The sequence below is a fragment of the Amblyomma maculatum genome, chromosome 1 (genome assembly GCF_055883805.1).
Source record: "Amblyomma maculatum isolate TAMU_Amacu chromosome 1, ASM5588380v1, whole genome shotgun sequence".
Taxonomy (NCBI): Eukaryota; Metazoa; Arthropoda; class Arachnida; order Ixodida; family Ixodidae; genus Amblyomma; species Amblyomma maculatum.
The window spans coordinates 241,756,679-241,777,429 of NC_139344.1; positions in this window are offsets into that span (position 1 = coordinate 241,756,679).

Sequence of the window (20,751 nt, forward strand, 5' to 3'; positions counted from 1 at the left end):
GAGATTCCTCTGGATATTGATGAAACAAGTTTGGTTGCGAGCATTGCCTGGAAATGCAAAATAGTTTTAGGTGAGGTGAATGTGCGCTATAGGTTTGGGTGTAGCCTTCGAAAAAAGGAACAGTGTGTTCTTTGATCCATATGTGCGCCAACAGTTGCATTTATATACAATATAAGTTGAAATCACTGACGTATAAATGTCTATAAACATGACCGATGCGTTCAGTGTGCGCGCCAATGGAGTTTAGTCTTTGCTCAGTCTAATATTAGTTGCGCTTAACGGTGACGTTTAAAAGTCTCAGGAATTACCTACAGACAGTGATTGTGGACGCTTGCAGTGTAATTTGGGGCCGTATTGCGAAGCACTGTGACGCGAAGCCAGTTAAAAGCTCCGTTGTATTCCTAAGCAAACAGAAAAAAAAAAAAAGATAAACTTCGATTAAGGAGTTATTGTTCCTGATACAAAGCTATGCACACCTGAAACTCAAAACAGCCATGACGTGCTGTGTGCCGCATTTGTAGGTGTAGGGATCGCTCGCTAGGAGAGAAGAGATGAACACACCCACTTCGCTTGTATCAGAGGAGATAGGCGCTGCCGAAAGGCGTCAGTCTCGACAAAGCCAATTGTTGAAAACAAGGTTGAATGACCGCAGCCGTTATTACCAAGCTTGCCCCGCAGAAAGAACTCGGTCACGGATGGTCTTGGGTAACGTAATTGCTGGTGGACTTCATTCGAGTTCCCGGAGAGACCGTGAAGGTCAAGAGCAGGATGCGCTTTAGTTTGCCTAATTAAAGCGCACTGCGCGTGTAGTTAGTAAGACGTTCCCGGTCTGTCTCGTGCCTTTAAATGACATACTGTCTATTAAGAACAGCGAGTGTGTTTGTTTTTGCACCAATGTATTTAACGGACGGAACGTAACCATAAATCATGTGAACGTACATGTAGAGTTTGTTTTGCAGTGCAAGTCGAGAACATTTATCTTCCGTCACGAGTCAAACCTTTGCGGGCGAGGACAATTAGATATTTTTAACCTTACTTGACTCATGCGTGCCGTGTACAGAAAGTGTGACCACCGAGTAGTATTAAAGATAGTATAACGCGATTCCGTACCAAAGTTGTGACGTAACCGTTCTTTGTGCAACGTTCAGGGTGGCGTCATGCCATTTGGCTTCCCTTTGGGTATCCGTCTGCTGTAAAGTTGGAGGCTGGTTCGCGACAGGGATTGGTAACGACGGCAAATGTGTCTGAAATTGTACGTCGCTAATTGTAGGTGTATATAGGTGTCCACCAACAAGAGATACAAATAATGCACCTTTCCTTTCCCCAAAAACCAAATCACTCGATGGTTTGGTTTTAGTTTGGGTTTAAGAGATAACACCCCATAGCAACTTAGGCTATGAGAAAACCGCGTAACTAACAATTGAACGCTACCAGCAACTTTGAAGAAACCGTGAAATCTTGGGAGGGGGGTGGGGCGTAGCCAACCTCGCGATAAACGAAAAACTTGCTAGCAAGCAGGCACAAAAATAGGTGTCCTAAATTGAGGACACCATGCCTGACAAACTAGAAAAAAATTCATGCGGCTGCACCGTTCCCATTTCGAAGACTTAACAAACGAAGCAAAAATGCGTTGAAAATTTTCCACGTTCACTCTCAAGCAATGCAGCACATTCACCATGCACGTACTGCAACTGCTTATCGTAAGCATAAGTTACAAGATGTTTCTCTGTAAAGAAACAGACAAGTGTGCATGTAGCTTTCCTCTCACAGATTTCTTGCTCTTGCCCTTTCCAATATAGGTCACTTTCGCGATGGCAGTCTAATGACACCCCTAAATAGTTTCCCCAGGTCTTCACCCAGGAAAAGGTTTGCTGGGTTCAGGAGTAGATTTAACAATGCAACGATCAGAGAACCTATACTCACCTATGGGGCTGAAACGTGGAGGCTAACCAAGAGGGTTCTACTTAAGTTGAGGACTACCCAGAGAGCTATGGAACGAAAAATGGTAGGGGTAACATTAAGAGATAGGAAGCGGGCAGAGTGGGTCAGAGAAATAACTCAAGTTACCGACATTCTAGTGGAAATTAAGAAGAAGAAATGGGCATGGGCAGGACATGTAGTGCGAAGAGAGGATAACTGATGGTCGCTTAGGGTAACAAACTGGATTCCAAGAGAAGGAAAGCGTATCAGGGGGTGGCAGAAAGTTAGGTGGGCGGATGAGGTTAAGAAGTTCGCGGGGGTGAAGTGGATGCAGCTAGCACAGAACCGGGTTAAGTGGAGAAATATGGGAGAGGCCTTCGCCCTGCAGTGGATATAGTAAGGCTGCTGCTGCTGCTGCTGCTGCTGCTGCTGATGATGATCAGAGAAGGAGACTGACACGATTTCATACTCTTAATTTTGGGTAATTAGATCCAGGGAAGCATTAATTCTTCCAATACGCGCGTGACTTGAACGCTGGAAGTGAATGTATTGAATAGAACGCCCACTTTTCAAATATTCATTGATATCGACTAAGTTACATTCACCTATTAGCTGTGTCAAATCTACATTGGCCGACCAGACACTACAACGAGGGCCAATAAGGGACCGATCGCCCACTTACGTTCTAAGCTTCAACTTCAGCAACCCTGTCCTAGTTGTGGACCCCTTTCCTTCGACAACTAGTACTCGCCAGAGCTCTCTTATATATATAGTTGAAAAATGTAGTTGAAGCCGAAACTAATGGGAAATTTTCGAACCTTACCTGGCTCACTTTTCAGCGGATAAAGAAAGACGCCGTAGTGTAAACATAAGAGAGCGAGAAGGACTGAGCGGAAGAGATGAGGGGGGTAGAAATCAAATGCGCTAGCATTAAATAGCGTCATTATGGGCGAAACCTGTCGTCGTTGGCGGTTTGAAGACTGTGTGAGAGAGTGAGAAGCTTAGAAGCACAACTGAAGAGGAAAACTGTAGGGTATTCTGGACATCTGGCCTGAAATAATTAAACAGCATGCAAATAAATCAATGTTCAATTCAAGTTTAATTATCATTGGTCCGAGGTAGTTCAATTTGTCAATACAAAAAAAAATAAGAAATTTGGCGAAATTTCCCGCTGGCTCGCAAATAATCGGGCTGCTCTTAATACGAGTAAAACTGAGGGCAAATTAGTATTTCACTCAGGACGAAGAACATAAATCGTGACCTTGTAGCTTTAGCTTTTAACAACACGATTGTGCTTAGGTGGTCTGAGTGCAAGTATCTAGGGGCCACATTTGGGTCAGATGTGCGCTGAAGGGAACCGATTAATAAAATTTGCTCCAAATTAGCACTTGGCTGCTGTGTAGTCATCAGCACCCGAGAATGTTTTGATCTTCCGATTTTACGTCCTGTGTATTTTGTCTTTGCCCACAGTCAGCTATGCTATTGCCTAGAAACATGGGTCAGTGTATGTAACACATATTTAGACTCGGTTTTTTTCGGGCACTAAAACGTCCTATTCGTGAAATGCTTATTCAAGCAGCGCTCCTAGCTCATGGCAGGGCAGTTTTTCAACAACTTCGCATATTAGCTGTCAAAGCGCGTACAAACTGAAGATTACTGGACTAGTTAATTCCATAATAAAATCTAACAGCTCTCTTTCCGTTTACATTTTTCTATTGGCAAATAAACAAAAAAGAGGTGCTACTAACAGTTTATTTGGCTTATCACCTTGCCGTGATAGGTAGGGTCAAAGGCCCCTAGATTCAGTTTGGTTTTGTTTGACGTCCCAAAGCAACTCAGGCTATGAGGGACGCCGTAGTGGAGGAATCCGGAAATTTCGGCCACTTGGGGTTTTTTAATGTGCACTGACATCGCACAGTACTGACGCGCGCCTTGCTTTTCAACTTCATCGAAAAGCGGCCGCCGCGGCTTGGATTTGACCTCGCGTCCATTAGGTTCAGTAGTCGAGCGCTCTAACCACTGGACCACCGCGGCGGGATCAAATAACTTATAGAATATAATGGTTCCAATAATGAATGAAGTCCCAAATTAAATAAAATAAAAAGAAATTCGGCATCCATGTTAATTGTGTTTTCATTGAGATGTGGCAATGAACTATAGTTTATGTGCTTGAATTTAAATTATCTGCTCATGGCTAACTATATTGTGCCACATAACGTTGTAGATCAGCAAGCTAATTATTTGTCTATAACTGAACTGTCAGTATACTGAGCGGGGTTTGTATTACGTAAACATAAGGCGCAACAATGCCATTAATTGTGTTTGTTAAACATTTGACCTGACCCATCACTAGCCCATAACGGCGATGGGTCCAAAGAACTTTGTGTGCGCCAGCTCCGAGCACTAACAAAGCTAAAATAAGTAAAAACAAAGATCAATCACAAATTTGACTTGCAATGCATACCACTCCGCATCAGTCGCAATAATCGCATGTAAATTTTTAAAGACACTGTCCGAAATCCTTTCCCACATTGACAACGAGCGGAAATAGTAATTCTTCCGCACCTTCGTCATTGCATGATCCAGAGACGATAATGGATACAGAAAGAATTTATAGCACATCATCCCAGTCGACGAAATACGCCCATATATTGTCAATATTTTACCTATCTTTGTTGGCTGTGTTCTATCGCCTTTCTATATAGCTCCCTTTGTGAGCAAGAACAAAGAGACATCCATTGTGTTCCGGGTTTAGGCTCATGCAGAAAATTATCGATATGCCTATGCCTTGGATTCCAAACACTTGTGTTGCGCAGGAGCTTGCGATCGCGTGTTGCAACATACCCCGCGCACGTTCTTCTTTGCACATACCGTGGTGCGGACGCCCGTTCTGCGTATGTTACGCAGTTGCATCGACTTGTGCGTGACTCAGTGCAGTTAAAAGAACGTCTTCACATCACTTTGACAAGCGCTGTGCTTTAGATTCTGCTGTTACAAAGGCTCCGGTCGACGAGTGCTCCGCGGGTGCTTTCATCCACCTCGTTACGATCTCCCTGGGTAACGTGTACTGAGGCAACTCTACAGAAAAAAAAAAAAAAAAAAAAAAAAAAAAAAAAGAGAGCGAGGAGATTCATTACAGCATTTCTTGCTCTCTGCTTAGCTATTTGTTTTCTTGGCTGGTTTGTTGAATTAGTCTACCTGCGCTAACTGGCACTCCTCATCCGAGTGCCTGCTTTGATTCTAGGACCATTTCTCTCAACGAGTTTACTGTCTGTCAATTCATTTATCATGTCGACAACTATGCGGTCACGTGTATAGTTTAGGTCACGCCCTCTCTCTTCGCGCGCGCGCGCGCGCGTGTGTGTGCGTGTGCGTGCGTGCGTGCGTGCGCGCGTGTGTGTGTGTGTGTGTGTGTGTGTGTGCGCGTGCGTGCGTGCGTGCGTGCGTGCGTGCGTGTGTGTGTGTGTGTGTGTGTGTGTGTGTGTGTGTGTGTGTGTGTGTGTGTGTGTGTGTGTGTGTGTGTGTGTGTGTGTGTGTGTGTGTGTGTGTGTGTGTGTGTGTGTGTGTGTGCGTGTGTGTGTGTGTGTGTGTCGCACTTTTCATTTGTTAAAGGCCACTTGTACACGGGTTTTAAAAAATTGAGGTCTTCAAATAAGATACCATATTCCGGACATATATACATTCGAAGACATATAAACAGAAACGCACATGTAAACAAGGTGGCAATCATCACAGCGCATTAAGCGTCGAGTTCACGCATACAATTTGTGGAAATAATGCTGGTAAATGAAATGAAAACGTGAGTGAAAATTCAATCTTAGTGCACCGAAATATATGTGTTGAAACGTTTAATAAACTATATGTCTTAAATGCTGTTATTTACTGAAATATACTCGAAGTGAAACTATTTTCAGTCCGATTGTTCCTGAGCATCAAAAAAGGTTCCGCGATGCTTATTGCGAGTTCCTCTTTGCGGAGCTATAGATTTCTGACAGAGGCCTTGTTTTCCAGGTGACGGTACGTGCATCTCTGCCTGCGACCGTACCTGCAGACGCATCCATGTGAACGGCTGGTGCAACGAAGCGAGCGAGCTCCCCGCAGCTACCGCATCGAGAGAGCTCATCGCGGGCGGGAAAGTTGCGAAGGAGGCTTGTACGCGACCTCGGCGGCGGAAGCTCGTTCTGATGGTTTATAAATATCGCGTTTCAGAAAACCAGGTGATCGCATTTTAGAAATTCTGAAAGCTATAATGTGGCTATGACTAACAGCAAGCTGGAAAGTTATAATTGCAAACAGGCTCCTTACTTCAACAGTTAAAAAGAGAATTATTGGCACTTAGTTGACGAGTGTTATTCACCCGGTTCCTTAAGGGCGCCACCAATATTACTATGCCGCAAAAGTCGCTTTGATGCCTTGATACGCCTATTTTGAAAGATTTGGCAGGCTTCGCTGAAACCCTCGGTATATTAGAGCACAGGAGCTGCGAGTTAATTCAACTCCTATGTGTAGTTCGTTTCACCTCCCACTTTCCGGCCGTCTCCGCGCACGCAATATCCAGGGAACAGTTTATGACAGCATCCAGTAAATGCGCAGACGGTTAAAGTTGCACTATTCTAGGACATATGAAGTATATGCACAGACGTCACTGCCCAGCCTCGATGGGCGTGCGGCAGAGCAAGCGTCTCTAGACAAGCCTTCCCGCATATCTCGTACGGCGCCACATGACAGATAGTGGGCTGGCATGGCCCACATACACCCTACAACGTGAAACGTTGGTATCTTCGGTGTGAAATATTGCGACTGTTCTTATATCGGAGGACGTTTACCTTTAGCCATGGAATAGGCACACAAAGCAGCGGAGGTTTTTTCGGCTTATCAGTTCGCGAGGAAAGGGTGCGCCGCGCAGCACCTCGCTTTGTAATGTAGCCGACTGCCGGCGTCCGTCGCAGTCGCCTATCTTCAAATGTTACCTTGCGAAGCGGCCACAGCCGATGCCGCGGATCTATATACTCCGTTTCATGAGCTGTTTGCATCACTGCAAAAGGTAAGGGCTGCCTGGGCCCGCCAGGACAGCGCGTACACTACATGATCGTGTTTCTACACACGCCTGTCGACCCCGGGTGTAGGTAAAAACGTCCCCAAGGCCAAAGCCGGCCCTAAAAAAGATTTCTTCCAGAACTCACGTGAAAAAAACAACAACATATTTTATGCCATTCTTTCTTGGCTTTGAGGTAAATGTTATCATCATTTGGAACCTGCGTCCTCTGGGGGCCCGAAGTGTTTACAAGAACTGTGTAAAAGCATGGTGAAAGAGCCATCTGGCTCTTTATACATTGCGAGGTTCCGAGCTCCGCAGCTCGTTAAGCAATCATATATGACAGGTCTAATAAGTTTGGTAACACTGCACACTTAGAAAGGTACAAGTGGGTCGGTATATGGTAGTCTCGGGGAACCGCTCAAAGCAGCAGATGTCACTAGAATTACTTTCCAGACCTTCTGACGAAAGGTTCAACCGTTCTTCTGATGCTGGGGTAGAATTGTGATAAGGGTGATGATGGTATAAGCATCGCGGACATATTAAAGCATAGCTCCAAGCTTCTCCGGTAAAGCCGGTGGTCAGCTCCTCTTTTCTCCGCAAACTAAGTGAAGAGGAGGCGCTTTCACTGGGGGGAAGGGGGGAGGGTATTACCGCTGCCACAATATTTTTTTTTTTTTTTTTGTCATGAATGCGCGCATCAGCTCGATGTTCGCGGTCAGTTCCAATCCGACAGGTGAAACCGCTGTAATAAAGTAAACATGCACCATTCATCATTGCAGCCCGCCAAGGGGAAACGTAGTCTACGTATAGCGCAAGACTTCAGCCCCGTTCTGGGACATCTTTTCCGGGGACATTTGCTCCGGGGACGGTTTTTCCGGGGACGTTTTTACCGGATCCCGTCGACCCTGTGAGCATGTGGTGGGAACACGATCATGCTGTGTGTGTCATCATGGTTGGCCTATGGCGCCCTTATCTTTTGTAGTGCTGCAAACAACTTGTCAGACCGAGTATATTTCGTTAGCAAAGTTTTTTTTCTGGGGGGGGGGGGGGGGGGGGGGGGGAGGGGGGGGGGGGGGGGGCTTCAGTGAAGAAACTGCCGCGTCGCTCCCTTCGACATACATTTTAAGCAATTCAGTGAAAGCCTGGGAGGAGCTGTGGAACAGAAGGGGGGTGTTGTTAGATACGTCTCTCACTTAAGTTATTACACGTCTCAGCACATTATAAATAGCCGCCACTGCACAACGCACGTCAAGTTGTCTGATATCGTACACAGGGTGAACGGCTGTACCACTGTTGAAACGCACCTTTTGCCTCTATATCTCGTCGCTTCTTGCGGGTGTCGCAGCTGGCGACATTTGTCGCCATTACGTGTCGTGTTGCAAGGAGTGTTTCCTTCATGAGGTTACCGCTACCATTTGGCGCTACCTTTGCACAATGCGAAGCACTTCGCGTATCTGCACTGTTCCTTGCGGGCTCGATAAGGGAAGTGGTGGCCCGATGGCGGTACGCTGAAGCATTCTATCGACTGTGCATGCACGCGGTACTCGTGCAAGGTTGTTCAAAAGTTCCCAGACAACAGGATCTACTTTTCAGCAATATAGATGGACGACTCCGGCGCTTACGAAGCTGTCAAGGTCCTCAGTGGTGGACATGAGGCTCTTCCTCTCCTTCCAAAGATATTCAGTTCCATGTGTGTCATAAGTGCTCGATCCATAACCAATGGTCAGGGGACTTACGGCTTTCCTACTACAATAGTGGGCGAGCACCCGACTGTATAATGGTGATGGTATAGCAGTACACTGTAAGAGTAGAGTGACCAATGGCGTTTCAGTGAGTACTGAGCTCCAGTGACCAAATTAAAATGCCGCATATACTTGTGTCTATAGCGACAATATCTAGCCTTTACCAGGGCGTTCTGCGAACCGCAGCCAGCTTTTGACCTAGTCAAAATGATAGTGCTGCACAGCATAGACCCCCGTGACGGGGTTATAGAAGCTCTTTATGAGGTGTCCTTGTATTATGGAGTTGGGTGTAAGAAATATCGAAGAATGCGGTACGTATGTAAAAAGCACGGCCTACTATTGTCAACTTGAACAAAAGCCGGACTCATCGCAGGCAGCAGCAAATTTTAACTGGAAATAAGACTTCCTCGGAAAAATGCCGGTCTTATAGAGACAGAACTTCTAATTGGAAATAAGACTTCCTCGGAAAAATGCCGGTCTTATAGAGACAGAACTGCAGGCTCCAAGGCGTTTTAAATGGAATACAATCGCGTGTCTTGGGTATTCTTTATGGTATACCGAGAAAGCAGGTGCGAGGCAGTCAACGACAGTAAGCTATCATTTAAAATATCCGGTCACACGTTATCGTTTTGTGGTGTCCTTGGGGGGCACTAAAGTTTTTGCGTTGTTTATTTTATTACAATAGAGGTCTTAGAAGGGGTGCCTGCCGACATTTAGGTGATACGGCAGGAGAGTAGCAATATTTTGAGCATTTGTTTCGCCAAGTTCTTTTACGCATTTTTTTTTTTTTTCATTACCTTTGGAGTACTGTTTGCATCCGCAGAATCTCTCTTCAAGCACAATGGTGTGCTGAGAAATCGTATATAACCGAACACCACCGCCATGCTTCTTCCTTTTTTTATAAGGAAATTAAAGGTGACTTCATGCCCAAGTATGTCTTTTTTTTACTACACAAGTTGCTGTGATAAGGTGGGAATAGGTGGGACGGAACTGTCGCTGCATGGCGTTGAGGAACACTCGGCGGTGGCGCGCACGAAGGCGCAATTAATACCATCCCGCGATGTTTGCTACATAACGCCCGCATATCATTTGTCTAGGACTATAGCGCCTGTATATTAGGATAATACAGGCATGCTCAGCTAGAGACACAACGCTGTATTCGGTTTTGTCGTGCGCTGAATACTTGACTAATAACATATTCGTAACATATAGTTAAAAAAAGTTGGAACGCTATTCTCTGTATTAATGCAGGCAAAATAATTTTAAAGACGCGGCTGCTGAGGCTGACCCGCATGCAGAAACGGGGCTGAGTACCATTTCCGCACCAAAGAGAGAAAGAAAAAAAGTTAAATCGCTTTACTTTATGCGGTAATACTGAGATTACGCAATTTAAGAACGGCGAAACTTGTATCACGTCAAGGTCGCATGTGATGAGCTGTCACGCGTTCATGCGTCGTATCATTCTTTTTCAAGGCCCACAGCTGAACTTTTTACTGCGTTTTTTTTTTTTTTGTACGTTTCTTTTCGTGCAGCTCTTCCACTCAGACGCCATTAATTGTTTTGATTCGTTCGAACTGTGGAGAAACGTGTTTTTTGAAGTTTTTGACAATGATATTAGACCTTCGTGTATCGCTTCCAACACAATAAGGCACGTATCCAATCGAGCTCAGCATCCCCCTGCCCAAAATTTTGGTTAGGTTTATGGTGTTTAACGTCCCAAAGAGACTGTCAGACTATGAGAGACACTGTAGTGGAGGGCTCCGGAAATTTGACCCCCAGGGGTTCTTTGACGTGCACTAACATCGCTCAGAGCACACTGGCGCCTTGCTTTTTGCCTCCATCAAAAAGTGGCCGCCGCAGGCAGGAAAAATTTTGGCAGTGATTTTGTTGGGCGTGCAGCGCCTCCCCCTCGTAACAAAAGCTAGATGGCTATAAGGCAATATAAACAATACATTGGCGCCTGTGCTGCTGGAAAACCGTGTTTCACGGAAGCATGTCGAACCTAGAATCTGCTTGCAAAACCGGAGACGGCGACCCCTCGCGCAGTGCGGTGGTCGGTGCAAGGTTGCTGCGCGCGCCGGCGGCGGAGAGCTGCTCGGGCCACCTGTGCGCGCTGCGGCCCAACCGCAGCGCGCGCGCGACAGGTGTCGGCCGCGCCAGAAGCCACGGCTCGTTCCGCGTTAGCGTCGTCGGCACGGGCGCTCCAGACTTGCCGCTGCGCTGCAGCGAGTCCGCGGGTCCGCGTGAGGCCTGAGATAATGATATTAATAATAATTTTATTGCATAAAATCCGCACACATTTTTACAGAGACACGTCAAAACCAATGTTAGGCTCGTTGGACTAGTTCCCGAAATAAAAAAGACATATGTATCAAGAAAACGGAACTTTATAAGAGATTCATTGACAAGAGGTGAAAAGCAAGAACGATGAACATAGAAAGGAAAGAGTAGACGGCATATAAGCGAAAGGTTTCATTTAGGCAGTTTCAGTAGCAAGGCTAGACTGTTACAAAATGATAAAAATTGAGCGTTCTAGGTTTTTAAAGAAACGCTTGAGCTTGGACTTCGAATCGACTTTGCATAGTCGTCTGGAAGGAGATTGAAAACAGTCCGGATATATATCCCACGGGCTCCTTCGGCAAATGCGTAGAGCGACGCGATGCACGATATCATGTGGATTTTCTTAAGGTACAGCCTTTATCAAAAGTTTACAGCCCAGAGGGTTTGCTTTTAAGCCGTACATTGTGACTTTATTAACAATCGTTCAAGTTTTAGCCATTGGAGAGGGTAGGATGAAAAATCTTTTTGCCGTCAGCAAGTTTGGAAACCTGGGAATGCATTACGAGCCACATAGTATCGCTCAGAAGTAGACCCCCTGGGCTGTAAACCTTTGATAAAGGCTGTACATTCTCAGAAAAATCACTACTCCAGAAGTAGCGACTGGCGACAGTCTGTCTAAAAACAAGACAAAAAGAAGGCTTACAAAGGAAATAAAAAGAACACATAAAAAAAACACATGATCTGAAACAGTGCAGTTGTACGCAACTCTCTTCACTATCTCTTTTAGCACAGCATCAACGCGTTTTTTGAAGATGCACAGAGCAGTTTCCAAAAGAGGTTATAGAATAACTTAAAGTGCTGTAGGCGAGCGCGAAAGCGACCATCTTACGAACATAAAAAAGAGCGAAATATTTTATATTGAAGAATAGCCGTGATACACCAACGAAGCTTACTACAAACATACTTGATGAGTTTGCCGAGTCAAATCATTGTTAAATTATACTCCCAAGTATTCCAGAGAGTCCACGAATTAAGCAAGGCTACAATAATAAGGAAAACGGTCATCGATATGTAAAAATAAAGGTATACTCATCACGGCGTTATATAGGATGACCGAAAGTACATCATCTTTGTCTTTAGAGGAGTTGAGGCAAAAGCGGTTTCTGCGGTGCCACTTGACAAGTTGACAGTGGCTGCAACCGCTATTTTGCACGTTAGTCATTGCTGCCTTGTTTCTGATATTTCGGGTGACCAGAGCAGTATCTATCAGCATATTTAAAAATCGTGCAGTTTGGCAGATGGCCAGAAAGGCTGTTAACAAACAGGTTAAAAAGAATGGGGGCAAAACGGAGCCCTGCGGCGCACCACATCGGAGATTTCCCCAGTTTCCGATGTGGTGCGCCGCAGGGCTCCGTTTTCTCCGTTCTCTCAGGGCTCCACACCGATCTTTAACTGATGTATTTGTACCAATTCATGCAATAAAAAAAAAAAAAGCGTGGCCTTGTGGTAGAGCATCCACCTCGTGTTCGGGAGGTACCAGGTTCGATCCCCGGCGCCGGCGGGTACCCACCGGCTTTGCAATGGGTACAACGTTCCCCCGGCCTGATGCTCGGCTCTTTGGGGTGAAATGTTTGGGAAAGGGGTCATAGGTCTCAAATAGTTGCTCCGATGTGGCAGTGATCCGTTCCGCCATCGGACAACAATAAGTCCGCCTCGCGCGGCAAAAGCCATAATGTGGCCTTCTTTTTTTTTTTTTTCTTCTTGAACCAACATTTTGGTTCATGGCCCCTTTTCCCAAGCATTTCACCCCAGAAGAGCCGAGCACCAGGCCGGGGGAAAACTTGTACCCATTCGAAACCGGTGGGCATCCGGCGGCACAGCTACTTTCGGGAGCGACCCGATAGAAAATTGCCACGTAGACCGTAAAATAATAAAATAAGCGGGTAATGAAACACTGATAAGTGTCAAAAAGGTGACAAAATGAATTAATCAATCGTATTACTTTCTTTAATGTGCGCAGGAACAACGGTGCGGGCTTGGTACTTCAGCCCAGATAAGAACAAAAAGTGAACGCCTCACTTCATTTCGCTTTAAAGACCCCCTTCGGAAAAAGGGGGGGGGGGGGGGGTATTAAATAAGCGATGAGCTGATATATACAACAATAATAAACGTATGACATTGCCTTAAGATAAAATTTGTTACAGCAGATAAGAATGAATATTGGCACGTGACAGTGGCGACTTTGTTGGGGAGGGCATTCCACTCTATACAGCAGTGCGGGAAAAACATAAAGAACCTGAAAAAGTTGCAGTACGAGATAGGGGTCGGGCAATCTGAAAAGGATGTGCAATGTGGGGAGATATGCGTGTCAGATGAATAATGTAAGGTGTTTGATTCAGAGTGCTGTGGAAAAACTCGGGAAGCAAAACAAAGGCTTGCGATGCGGTGGCGCGTTTCGAGGCTTTGGAGACGGAAAATATCCTTCAAAGATGAAACGCTTATGGTATACGACTATGCAGAATGAACGAAGCGGATGGCGCGGTTTTGAACTGATTCGAGAGCATTTGTTAGGTACATTTGGTGAGTGTTCCAGATGGGGCTAGCGAAGTCAAATTTAGGTCGATAAGTGTTCTATAAGCTTTACGTACATAAATAAAAGACAAAAGAAGAAGAAAATAACACATGAAATGAAATTTATATTAAAATGAGTCTCGTAAACAATGAAATCAACGAGGAACATGTCTTGAAGGACATTACAAAAGCATAGCGAACTTGAGCGAATAATACAAAACAAACAATCAACAATATAATAATAATAATAATAATAATAATAATAATAATAAATCTTTATTTAACGTGCGCAGAAACAACCATGTGGTGTTGGTACAGCAACGCAAATAATAAAAAATGCACACAAAAACTCCACATACAGGGATAGAAGACAAAACAACGAAATAACAGAAAAAAAAAATGGAATTTAGAATAAAAGTAGTCTCGTAGACAATGAAATCGATGAGGAACATGTCCTGCAGAACACATCATAATAAACAGTCAGCAGAGACAAATTTCAGTGAACAGTCATTTACTATTACAATATAGAAATATTCAGACAATACTAATCAACTATCAAGTTCCAACAATAATAATAATGTATGGCCGTCACCGTCAGCCCCCATGGTGAGTGGAGTTTGGGACCACTTACGAATTTAATTCATTGCACAGCGGGTGTCGCTGCTAACCTGTTTTGCGTAGTTGTTTGGTTTCGTTTGGTTTATGGGGTTTAACATCACAAAGCGACTTAGGCTATGGGAGGCGCCGTAGTAGAGGGATCCGGAAATGTCGACCACCTGGGTTCAACGTACACCAGCATCACAGAGCCCACACGGGCGCCTATAGTTGTAAAATCCTTGCAAGCTGTAGGTGTCAGCTGACGCGGAAAAGTATTTAATCGTATAGGGAACAGCTCGTTGGGGCACCATTATATTAACGATCCATGAAATGAGAGTGATAAATCAAATTAGCTTTGTTAATAACGAATTGAGCACACATAGAAGACAAACACTGCCATTTACATTTGTTTACTAATATTGCATTCCATTTACTTTTGGCGGCACGTTCCAGTGACACTATACAGTGCCCTTAAAGTCACTGGACCGTTATAAAGTTTCAGTGACTTCAGTGTTTGATTCAGTTCTTATTATTAATTTTCTTCCAAGTATCCACATTGCCCAGATATTATTGAGCATTTTTGTTGGCGCGAAAGGAAGGTGCGATGAAGGTGAGAGGGAGAATTCAATATCATATCTGTCAATGCTATTTGTATGTGTTTGCAAGTTTGTAAGTCACTCTGGCATGCTGCTGAATAACAAAAAAAAAATGTAAGGTAGCACTCGTCTTCGTTTACCCATGTCCTTTGTGTCCCTGTTCTTAAAGCAGAACGGCCTTATCGGTGGCCGCCGGTAAGCCACACAGTTCGCCTTTATGAACTCTCTGCGACCGATTGCGGTCATTTCCGAGACTGTCATTTCGGTTGAAAGCAACCAACTCTATCGGGCACTCGGGCGGTGATATGACGATCCAATGTTTCTGCGCGCAGTGCAAGCCAAGAATCCCGGCGATTGTATGGAATGGCCCGATCTGACTCAAAGGACTGCCTGCATGCAGACAACTGCTTGAACGTACCGATTAGAAACTGATGTTCATTTGGTGCCTTCTGAGAAATGGTCAGCCATCGAGAGCAGTTACGAAACGGCAACAAGTGCATGACTGAGTACATTTTTAATCACAAGCGTTACTACTTGCATGCTTTGACTTCGCCCGAGTGGCAGCTTCCCTCGAGCAAGTGCTCGAAAAGAAAACTCGCCACCAGTGGATTTAGAACCCAGGCAAAGAGACCAGCTAGCTTCGCTGGCCATTGCGTCACATATCTGATTTCTTCTTGTGCAAAGCTATCACTTCTTCTTCTTCTTCTCCCTCGTTGTAATGGCATGCATACCCACAGTGGGGGATTGGCCAGAATACGTTGTAGGTGACATACTATTTTTGATAATGTCGATTTGACTATATGATATAAATAACCTAATAATTAGGAGCTATCACTCCTTCATGCTGCGCTTCGCATGTCGTCGTCTTCGTCTACCCTGACAGCTCTGCACTAAATATCTTAATTAAGCCTGCTTCGTCCTAATGAAGGCCTAATAAAGCTTGGTGTGGTTTTGGTCTTGTGGGGTTTAACGTCCCAAAGCAACTCAGGCTTCGCGAGACGGTGTAGCGGAGGGCTTCGGAAGTTTCGACCGCCTAGGTTTCTTTCACGGCATCGCATAGCACACGGGCACCTTGATTTTCGCATCCATTGAAAAGCGGCCACCGCGGCCGAGATTCGATCCCGCATCATTGGGCACAGAAGTCGAGCGCCGTATTTATTGCCCCACCGCGGCGGGTCTGAAAGCCTAGAAGCACCCGTTAAATACCTGGCTATATAGACATGAGAAGACGTGACAAAGCAAAGCTGAGCAAGTTCTGAATGATGTTTCTGCGTGTATATCCGTGCTTAGCCAAGCGAAATCGCTGCTTATTATTTTTTTTCTCTTTCTAGTGTTCCAGAGAGGTTGTAACGGTGGATGCGGGTAATTCAGAACAATAAGATTGATTAGAGCATTTCTTGACCAGGAGTGGTTATAACTACAAGCGAATTAGGCCTTTCAAAAGACAAAGAAACCAATAAAAATTGATCTGTCCGTGCGCGCGCCTATTTCAATACGCTGAGCCCTCAGTGTTGGAAAAAGCAAGCATTGTATTAGTATCGTGTCATCACTTGTCGAAGATAGCAAATAGCCATGCATAAAGAAATAGTTATCTTTTATGCTGCACTGACAGTTTAAAGATCATTATTCTCTCTTTCCCTCTCTTTCAACAACAATGCGCATTTGCAACCAGGTGGCAAGAGACGGGGATGAGCGCTGGTCTGTCTGTTCTGTTTTTGAAGCGTAGACCATTTGTCACGACAAAGTGCTTGTGATGTTTGTGCGGTACGCGTTGTGCATATCTTCTTTCTGTGTCACTGTTCTATTTGACGGGTCTATATAGTGCTCCTAAAGGGAGCAGTACTTTGTACCAACCTCTCCCATGATTGTCTTGCACCCAGACTGGATGTATACAATCAATGCAGCCATTCTGAGATTACACCGACCCTCTATTTTCACCAATTTGCTCTCACGCAGACAAAATGTCATATATGGCGTCAACTTCACCGCATAATGAACTTGCTCGTACTGGCGAGTAGCCCTCGTCCTAGCATCAGAGCGTCCGCTAAGAGTCTTTTTAGATAGCTACAGATAGCAGTACTCGTCTCTTGGGACGACTAGAGGATATATCGCTCTTGTTGCATACGTCGTTGACGCATTTTCTTTTTACTTCTTAAGCATATTTCGCACGTATGCATCACTCTTCTCGCTTTGATAAATACAATTAATTATTTCATCCACCCATGAGATGTGCTCAATCTATCGTTTCGATACGACGTGAAGCGAGACGATTTTCCGAGCGCTTACACACACACACACACACACACACACACACACACACACACACACACACACACACACACACACACACACACACACACACACACACACACACACACACACACACACACACACACACACACACACACACACACACACACACACACACACACACACACACACACACACACACACACACACACACACACACACACACACACACACACACACACACACACACACACACACACACACACACACACACACACACACACACACACACACACACACACACACACACACACACACACACACACACACACACACACACACACACACACACACACACACACACACACACACACACACACACACACACACACACACACACACACACACACACACACACACACACACACACACACACACACACACACACACACACACACACACACACACACACACACACACACACACACACACACACACACACACACACACACACACACACACACACACACACACACACACACACACACACACACACACACACACACACACACACACACACACACACACACACACACACACACACACACACACACACACACACACACACACACACACACACACACACACACACACACACACACACACACACACACACACACACACACACACACACACACACACACACACACACACACACACACACACACACACACACACACACACACACACACACACACACACACACACACACACACACACACACACACACACACACACACACACACACACACACACACAAAAAAAAAAAAAAGACTGATACATATGTTTCCCGGCGTCTTAGAGTGCGATACAAACGTTACGTTCTTTAGGTTCCACGTGTTGTACTAGATTGCACAATCCGCGAGCGGTTTTAGAGTGCACGGCTTCCAAAGGGCTATAGTCCGCAAGACTGTCTGCACCCCGCCAGATGTGGTGCTAACTTTGCTTTCTTCCATCTCTCGGGGCTGTTGCCCCTCTAGATTCTTCAACGCTTCATTATTATGTTTAATTCCGTGTTGTTTCGAACAGTGAGCTCCCCTTGACACCAACTTCCGTCACCGCAGAATACTGACAAGAGACTTGTACTCATTTCAAGCCCCGCACAGCTGCAGTAACCCGCCCATCTGAGCTTGCAGCTCATTTGTTGGGATTTTCTTTTTAAGTCACTAAGGTAATCGAAGAACGAATGGTTCAGTGGAATCATTAAGCATGAATTCGAGGCTATCGTTTTATGGCATGAGATGCCACACTGCCCCTTGACCGGGAGCAGCATTGAAAGGGAAACACATTTTATGGAAACATTGATACAGCAATGGTCTAAGTTTACGATGCGTACCAAAGTTTTGCTTCGGAAGTTTGTCCTGCGCTTGCAAGAAATAAGACACACTGCCACAGAAAACCAATGGGGTTGGTTTTAAAAAAGATAACAAAAAAAAATAGAAGCCTGCCGCGGGAAGACCTGCGGATAAATTCATTTTTATCGTGAAGTTATACAAAAATTACGTTCAGAAACTCTTTCAGAGAAAATGTCCAAAATGTATGGGTATGGCGGCACCTCGCTGCTCGGTCAGTCAGCAAGGAATTTTGTGTGACAAGGAATGTGATATGTGCGCCTGTCGGTCGCACAACAAAGGGCGCGAAGCAAGAAAAATAAAATAGCACTCAAGGCTTTCCCTGATATGACGGCTGCCCTCACGTGTTGTTTCTGCACACCCGCAGCTGCTCCATGGAGCGCATAGCACGAATGAGCAACCGCACACGCGAAAGCGCAGTTGTGAAGAGAGACAGCAAATAAATATATGTCCGGTAAAGGTTGACTCGTGAGCCGGAAAACCGCTCTCGGAAAACTTACAATGAGCGTAGAGAAAATACAAAAGAGAACAAAAGAGAAATAATTGTTCGAAAAGAGCTTGACGCTGCCCTTTCGTAACCGTTCGACATTCAGCATTTTCAGCATTTGCGATGAAATGTATTACTCGTCTTACGATCTTCGGGCCGCAGGCACGATAGAAGTTCGTAAAAAAAAAAAATAAAAAAAAATAAACGCAGATCTATTGCTCCACTGTGAAACCTCGGCTGCCGCGCAGAATATTGATGCCCTTGCGGGTCCCAGTCACTGCAGTCGAGAAATATTAACGAGAGCAAGCATAATAGGTTTAGATCAGCTCAGCTCACGCTCCGGCGGAATTTCGAATTTTTTTCGATCTCACTGAGTCTGATGGCCAGGGAAAAACACGCACACCGGACTCTTACAACAGAGGAGCGCTGATAAAATAACACTCACGCTCGGGACACTTTCCCAACAACAAGAACGGAAGGGCCGAGACGTGCCGCCTCGTTGCGCAGCGGCCAACTATACTGATGGCGTTTATTCTCGTCCCTCCATTAGACGCAATAGTTGCTCCAAATGCCCCGAAGAGACAGCAGAGGTATACGCTGAGCACCGGTTCCAGCTGTTCTGCATAAAATGCACGCAAACATACATGCTTGCATTTCACACAAAAAGCGAAGTGCCACGCGTGCTCCTTATTCCAAAATTTCGTTTCTCGCCAGCTTTCGAATCGAGTTGAGAAAGGTACGACTCAGCTTCGATCACGAAAAAAAAAAAAAAAAAAAGAAAAGCTGCGTGGAAAAACTGCGGGAGGCCATTACTTCGTTTCGCTTCCAAGCACGCGTTTTCAACGTAGTCGAATGAACCATTTGACCATTGTATTTTGTGAAAGAGGCATGCATAGCGAGAGAGTTTCACTGAAAATAGTTAAGCCTCCCACTTAGCATATTTGTTGTAAAATATCAGTCTATGGGATACACCATGTGTCCAATTCCTTAGCTTCGATAACCCGTGAACTGCATGCTCTGCCCGTTCCAATCTCCTCTTCTTGATCTCAGCTGATCCGCTCTCCTCTCTTTTCGTCGGTGATCTTTTCCTGGTAAAATTAGAGTTGGTTGTAATGGTAAATAAGCAGCTAAGTTTCTCACGCTCATTTTTATGCCAAGCCATTAAACAGCCATTTATTTAACATCCAAATATTTGCCTCACTGAGATTAGTTGGTGGAAGTGTGTATATTCATAGTTAGGCCCGCCGACCGTAATCTGAATGAGCCGCAAAGCAAAGCACGCTGGGTAATTCCGACTTCCGGGTCTATCTGCGAGACTCGCGTCTGCTGCGCTGCGCTTGAAACTCAGCATCGACAAGCTTAAATTCGACTTTTCACGTGTTTTATAAGCGGAAATAAGGTCGTAGAAAGGGTCATAATGATCTGGGGACACGTTATGACCCTATTTAACGTTTCGTATTTGAAGGAAACGGGTGAAAAATCGTTGCAAGTGCGACCATTATAACGTGTGTCGGCTGTCCGGGCTGAAGTTTAGCATGCATCATTCATTCGGCTGAAGCTCGTTTGTCGTTTACGTTATCATTCAATCGCTATATATTTCTCTAAAATATACTAGGGTAAACATTTGTAGAGGTATTTCGCTGGCAGAAGCCGGATAACTAGACTGCTGGCAGCCACAGTTTAGCGATACGTAGAAGCGGACTGTCGCGCAAGTTGTAGCTGCAAAGGCAAAGAGTTGAAGGCCTGCAAATACCAGGAGGATACTGTACACTTTTTTTTTTTTTTTTTTTGCAGCCTTTACAAAGATTTCTCGGTTTATGTTGCACTGCCTGAGAGAGTCAGAGCAGCTAGGGTTTCT